Source organism: Cupressus sempervirens, chromosome 11, assembly GCF_028749045.1.
Source record: "Cupressus sempervirens isolate cs-2001-9-10 chromosome 11, ASM2874904v1, whole genome shotgun sequence".
Lineage (NCBI taxonomy): Eukaryota > Viridiplantae > Streptophyta > Pinopsida > Cupressales > Cupressaceae > Cupressus > Cupressus sempervirens.
This window is the reverse complement of record NC_143128.1, coordinates 130606622-130614387: the sequence shown is the minus strand read 5'-3', so window position 1 is coordinate 130614387 and position 7766 is coordinate 130606622.

Genomic DNA, 7766 nt, shown 5'->3' with positions numbered 1-7766 from the left:
TGCACTAGTCAAGTTTATGACCTCCCAAAGCATTCAACAAAGGAAACTTTTGATTTGTACCTAATTGCAATGAGAACACCTATTGATCAAGTTCACACCTCACAAGTTTAATAAAGCACTATTAGTGAACAACGCTATAAATTCATTCATATCTTCTGAACATAACAACTCTTTGTTGTCACCACTTTCATAAAAACATGTACAATATGAACACCTACTAGTCATGTTTGCACCCTACCAAGATATTCAACATAGGAAAATTTCTATTTGCATCTCTATGGTATACAAATACTACGGTCAAGTTTGTACCTCACAAGCATGTGTACACCTATAATAATGTTAAGACTCATGTCGAACATTTAGTATCCATTTTGAAGAACCCAGTCAACTTTATAGAATGCAAACTATTCCACAATATTAAGAAATACTCCACCTGCTCTTCAAGAGATGTCCCAAGAGGTGGTGGAGCTTGTGTTTACATAACAAAATAACACTTCTCCTTGATTCAAGAAAAGGTCAATAACGTAAAAATTATTGGTATGTAAATAATTTCTTTAAAATTTAAGCACATTGCAATAAAATCCATTTATGTTCTCTCAATCAAATAAGCAAAGAAAATAATAGGAAAATTTTCAAGCAAACATGCATTTAATAAGAAAGTTTAGATGCATAATTCCATCATCTAAAGACATTCCTAATGATACTAACAATCGATCTAATTATATAGCCTTAAAAAGTAACACAATTGTGAATGTCGAAGGCTTTGATTGTATCCTTAGAGAAATGTTCTCATGATTAAGAGCTCTTCCCTACCTATGGGCTCTATCAAGAATGTTAAGTGATTGGTTCCTTTATAGATGTCTATTTCATTCTCATCTATGTGTACAAAAATTTCACATGTTACTATGGTATTTTCATTTCTTATGGATTAAATCAAACTAGTTGTAGGTTCACTATGTATTAATTTCCATATATTCTCCAATCAAAGCTAACAACAACAGGGGTCCTAGATTTTTTAGGCACCAACACTTATTTACGCATTCCAAGCATGATGAATAGAATAACTTTGTTTGTATTTATTGAGTTTGCTAAAACTCAATGTTTCTTTGAATCTATATTTTCTATTCTCCATTAAATGTCCCATCAAATTCACATATTAGTTAGGCAAATATGTATCATAGATAATTTGAAGATCCATCCAAAGATTTATTTTAGCTTGGTACATATTGATCTCAATATGTAATAATGTGAATAACACGTGGTTCAAAACTTAATAAAAACCTAGATCCAATGCTATTTACTACAAAGAAAATATATGACTTCTACCACAATGATTTGCCATGAAGATACTACCTGTGTCTTTATGTAAAGTGGAATATCTATGTTTCATAGTGATCTTTTATATATATATAATTCATTTGACTTTCTTAGATGCCAGCCTTACTAAAGAGATAGTAATATTTAATTATTTAATTATTTTTTATTCTATACAAGATACAACTAACTATAGTAGTAAATATTTTTAGGTGTCATTCCCACCCTAGTTTTACCTTCACCTTGGAGGGTTTCTAGGTAACAAATATTGTTTTATGTGTTTTATTTTAATGCATGTGATTGATCATATTTATATGTTACAACATATTTACATTATAATTTTTACATGCACTGTAAGAATTTGCCTTAGGGAAAAGTAACCCAAGATGTGGGAGCTCAAGCACAAACACAATAGTAGACCAAAAGAGTATAATCAAAATAATGATATGATATTCAATTCAATGTCAAGTACACTAGGACTGCCTATATATAAAGGCCTCTATGATGCATCTAGAATGCCTAGGAGTTAGCAGCATGATAAGTCTTACAACCAAGTACATGTCCACAAGCAGTGGATTATCCTCCATTAAGCACAAGAGTAAGTGCAATGATGAGAGTATAAGCCTACAAAGGTGTAGCAAAAAAAATAATGTTGTAGACACCATGTGCTTAATTAAGAGTTGCTTACTTCTATGTTGTCAACATGACAACTCATAAAAGTACGCAAAATCCTAAGTGTCAACCTAATAAATTATAAAATATTGCATTGGCCTAAGTAAACTTAAGTAAAGTGTAAATAGTGAATACTTATTTATGCCAAAACCCCCCCTTAAGTGCAACTTAGGAGAGTGCACTTAAGCTTACAAGAGCTAGGATGAAATACATAATGGGTCCCAACTACTAGGCCATGTTAGGTACCCATGTACAAAATGAAATGAAATCTCTCATAAAGTAAAGAAAGAGGGAAAACCTTATGGTAATAACCCTCCCACAAAAAGAGAGATGAAAAGAAAAGATGCATGGATGGATGGAGTAATCAAGACCTGCCCGCATTACAACATACACCAAGTATATACAAAAAAGGAAGTTGAAGGGAAAGGGCATGTGGAGATGGAAAATGATGGATTCCAAGATCTTCTCTATGTTCCTAACCTAAGCTCTAATCTCCTCTCAATTTACCAAATCACACACTATGGAGATGGCAATAAAGTTGAGTTTCTTCCAGATTCAATAATGGTGCACACTCTCAAAGATGATTCATTGGTTGCAGTGGGGAAAGTTAATCATGACACAAGGTTGTATTCTTTCTCCCACTTTGTGACTAAGTCTCCTTCACATGCCTTGTTGACTCAATCCAATTCAAACACCAAATTATAGCAGAAGTGGTATGGGCATCTTGCCTTCCACTATCTTCATCAACTTTGCTCAAACAATATGGTCAAAGGTCTACCTACAATCAACCTTTCTAAGGGTGAATGTTCAACATGTTTAGTGGATATGCATCTAGAAGAGAAGTTTGATAAAGGGAAGTCTTCAAGAGCACCAGTTGTTCTTCAGTTGGTTTACATGGTACTAGTAGATCCTTTTGCAATGACATCAATCAGCCAGGGTCACTACATACTCTCTTTCACTGATGACTTTTCATGCTACACATGGGTCTACTTTATTGATCACAAGAATGAAGTGTTGGAAATGTTTCTAGCCATCAATATTCATGTTGAACAATAATCAAGGAAAACCATCAAAGTTTTTCGAATGAACAATGAAAGTAGATATGTGAACACAAGACTTAAAGATTTTTTTTAACTTGAGATTATTGATCTGTAGAATCCACTAGCATTCAGTTTGCACAAGATAGATGTTGCAACACTAAGGATACAAACTCTTAAGTCAATGGCAAGTTGCATGATACAAGCCAAGTCTCTAGATCCTATACTTGAAGTCGAAGCTATAAGTAGTGCCAATCACATACTTAATAGGTCTCCTCATAATGCCTTGGATGGAAAGACACCTTTTGAGGCATGGTGCACAAGTTATATTTACATTATAATTTTCACATGCACAAGTTATTGATAGGTATGAATGAATTGGTGAAAAGTTAGAATGTGTTAAAGATTCTAATTCACCCCCACCCCCCATTCCCCCTCTCAATATCTTATTTATCAGTTTTTACTCCTACATAAATCAACAATTGGTATCAAAGCACTAGTTCTCTAAAAGAAGCTTAAAGGCTTGGAGATTAGATCTTGGATATGGAGGCTCTCAAACTAAACAAGACTATTGACAATCAGGTGATTGACATTCAGCTCATATTGTAAAAACTTTAGAAGGCAAGACAATATTTGAAGGATTCCATAAAAAGGAGAAAGGAAATTTTCATCTAGATAAAACAATTTTCCTCTGAAGAAGTTGAGACTAAAGGATTGTTTGAACCAATCATTCCAAATGATAAAGCATCTATTGATCTACTTGACAAGAACAAACTAAATAATGAAGAAGTTAGAGCACTGAAAAGAGAATATAAAATCCAATTAGTAAGACTATGTGAAGTGGCTAAACAAAGAAAGAAAGTTGAAGAAGAAAAAAGGGTAATGGCTACAAGAATTGAAGAAAGGATACTAGATGTACAAAACTTCAGAAATCCTTAGCTAGACAAAAGTAAGAATCAACTCATTCTTGCAAATCAAGAATTGAATCACAAGAATTTTGAAATTGCAAATCTCCAATCACAAAATGACATATTGAAGAATGATTTGAAAAATCAGAAGAAATCTATGGAGAGATTCAACAAACCAAAGGAATTAATGAAGCACTTTGAAGAACTTATGAAGTTGTCAAACTATTCTAATGGGTTAGAACATTTAGGCACTAAGAAAGGGGAATCATCTAGGAATGGAGAACTAAGGAATGCAAAGTCAAAGGACAAACAAACATGCTACCATTGTGGGTCATACTAAAATATTTGTCAAAGTAAACATGGTATGAAAATTTCTAAACCTAAGTAACTTACTAGTTACTATTTTTTACTACAAGAAACAAGGACATCAAATACATGAGTCTAGGTCAAGACTAAGGAATACACTAGCAACACCTAAATTTGAAGGATAATGCTACACCTAGCAAAAATATGGGCATACAGTATATGAATGCAAATCATAGACAAAACCCTACTAGAAAAATTAGAGAAATAATTATGCACCTAAAATGCATGTTCCAAATGTCACAAGTTTGGACATCAAAATAAGAATTGCAGGACTTAACAACATTTAGAAAATTAGACAAAGGACAAAGGAGAAGGAAAAGTGGACATTGAGAAAATTAGGAATGGAATGAACCAGAAATGGCTAAGGTCACACAATCCAATGGACAAGGTGATCATGTCATCTCAAACTAATAAAGAGAGGTATGTATGGAACTATATACTTAATTGATATATAGTACATCAGTTCCTTACCTATAAATGCACCAAAAGTTCTTATCCACATATGTGAGTATTAGAATTTTTTTTTTAAAGGTTACAAAGTGTTAGTAAAACTTGTCTATGTTCACCAAGAATTGCAATATAGACCTAGCACTTTAGTAGATGAAAATAGAGATTGAATAGTATGGAAGAGATCAAGATTTAATACAAAGAGCTGGTTGAATGACATCACCATCAATCAAGATAGCTGGCCTCCACCTACCTAAGTACACAACATTAATGGACACCCTAAATCAATCAAAAGGAGGTACATAGTGAACTTCAAAGACATTACTTCATACCTTACATTCAGATTTTTGAGAGCACAGAGGGATTCAACAATATGAGAAACCAACAAAGATTTCAAGAATGATTTAATTAAAAGTTTTAACAAATAAAGAACATGAAAGATTACCAATTATCTAGATAAAGAAGAAGTTCAGAACCCTATCTACAATCATGGCATCTTCAACAACTGCTAGAATGAGCCAAGAGGTTAGTAGAATTCAATTGGTGAAGAGTGGTTCTTGTTCTCCACCTAAATTTTTTGCTATTCTAGGGATATCTATGAAAGGAGACTCAATGAGTGTGTTATGTTTGATACCACCTAAAGTCATTATGATCCATGATGTCAAAAGATGTTATATGTGTGAAATTGGAAGAGTGGGAGATTGTGAAATCAGGGAAGCTTATGAGAAGCTATCTAATGAAGGAATCTTGAAGGACAATTTTCAAATTGTTGAGATGAAAGGGTTAATTCATGCCCTAGAGCTCTCCAAAATATTTAAAATCAAGTGGATTAAAGTTATTTTGAGAAGAGTTCATGACATGAAGTATTGGCTACAGAATGGACTGGTGGAGATCACAAAGAAAATTATACATACGGTTATAGGCTAATTAACCCTAGATAGGAAGAGAACAATGTGAAGCCTGAGTCATGAAAAAGTTGAGACAAAAATAGGAGCCGAGTGGAATGGACATGGTTTGTCCATTGCAAGCATTTCTAATCTACTAATTGAATTATTCAATAATAGTCATTTCTCATAAATTCTATTAGTTGAGAAGATTATTTATAGCATGTATGGCTATGGATCAAGCTTGTAATATTGTGATGAAAGATCATGAGTATGATCTTGCCAAGCTATAGAAGTTACAAATTCTAGAAAATCTATCATAAATAAGAAAGGAAAAGAATTAAATGTGTAAGTTTAGATCCCTCATGAGTTGTATTTATTTTTGTATTTAGAAGTACTTTCTTGGTATTTGTGATGTTGTATGGGAGCAAGACAAGCTAGTGACAAAGAATATCAATGAGTACATTACTCAATTGGGAGAAAACATTGAAAATATATCGAATGCTTAATTTGATGAATTTAAGTAAAGAATGAAAAGAAGAATGAGGATTCTTGAAGAATTGGTCACAAGATACTATACTGACATATGTTTTCGTATTGATACAGACAACACTTTTGTACAAGAAGTCATGTCAATGAAAGCTTGGTTACAAAGTTTTTATTATGAGGTAGATAGTGAATATCCAGATAGCTTCCAAAGAGAAGAAAATGAAGAAAGTGATTGAAGACTTAGAAGCTAAGTATGGCACCCTAAGAAAGGGCAAGGAACCATTGCAAATTACACAAGGTCTTACTAAAGATGAAGAAAAAGACAGAAGGTGATGAGGAAAAAGAAGAAGAAAGTGATAAGGGAAAATCCCTAGTTATTGTAATATCACTGAGAACGAAGACTCAAGGAACACAAAAGAAGACAAAAATGGCACCTCCACCACCAAACAAGCCAAGGACTAGGGAAGCTACTAGTGTCAATCAGTCTAAAAAGTAGAAGGTAGTAGAGACTACTAAGCCCAGTGCTTCTAGAACTAGAAGAACGAGATCGGTCAAAGGACCACCTATTAGGAAGATAAAGACTATTGATGAGGTTTGTGAAACCTTGAGAAGATCTTTAGGATTACCTATTTTTAGATATGTCAAATATTACATGTACTAGATAATGATGATAGAAATAATGTTGATGAGGCTATGGTAGAAATGATTTCAAATCAAAAACTAGCTCCTAGTGCAATAGAGGAGAAGATACCCAAAGATCTTTAAGACAGACTAGAAAGAAGATGATAGTAGGTTGAAGTAGTAGAGAAACATATAAGAACTAACACATTATTTAGAGTTATGCTTGATCTATCACAAGATCAATGAGACACATTTTTGTAACAGTACATGAGAATATTTGTTCCTAAATACATAATGTTTTTTATATTACAAAATAAAGAGAAAGTTGAACAACAACAAAGTGAGTTGTTATAGAAGAGATTTTTAGATTAATAAAAAAGACTGAAGAAATAGATATTGTAAGCATAAAACATGATTATAGTAGTGGACAAAGTTCAGGTGTGTTGAGTCTAGAAGGAAACATGTCCCCTATACGTACCAATACCCCTAACACTCCAGATGCTGACTAGTCAAGGTTCACAAACATAGAGGTAAATGGTGAAGATAGAGAAACAAATGTAAATGATAATATTTTTTCAACACCTTATATTGAGGAAGACAAAGTATCAAATAAAGATTAACCAAGAGTGACTATTGTTGTCTCAAGCACAACTGCACAAACGCAATCAAGTGGTGACTCCCCCTCACCAACTCCAAAAGAAGTGTCAAGCAACAACACTCCTACACCTAGAAGATATAGGAAAGAAAAAAAAGATGTTTTATTAGATATTGATGTTAATCTAGATGAAATCATTGAGATGCTACAATTGGATCTAGAAAATATCACCTTGGAGCAAACTATTTTGCTACAAGAAATTTTGATGAAGAAGAAGAGATAAGAAGAGCTCAGAAGAGAGCATAGGAAAAAATAGGTACTACACAATGTAAAGCATATTTTTGTTGATGCTTTGACATTCAAAATTTTGATGAAGATCCACCTATCATAAGCCAACTTGTAAATATAGTTGAACAAGTGAATCTTGGAAATA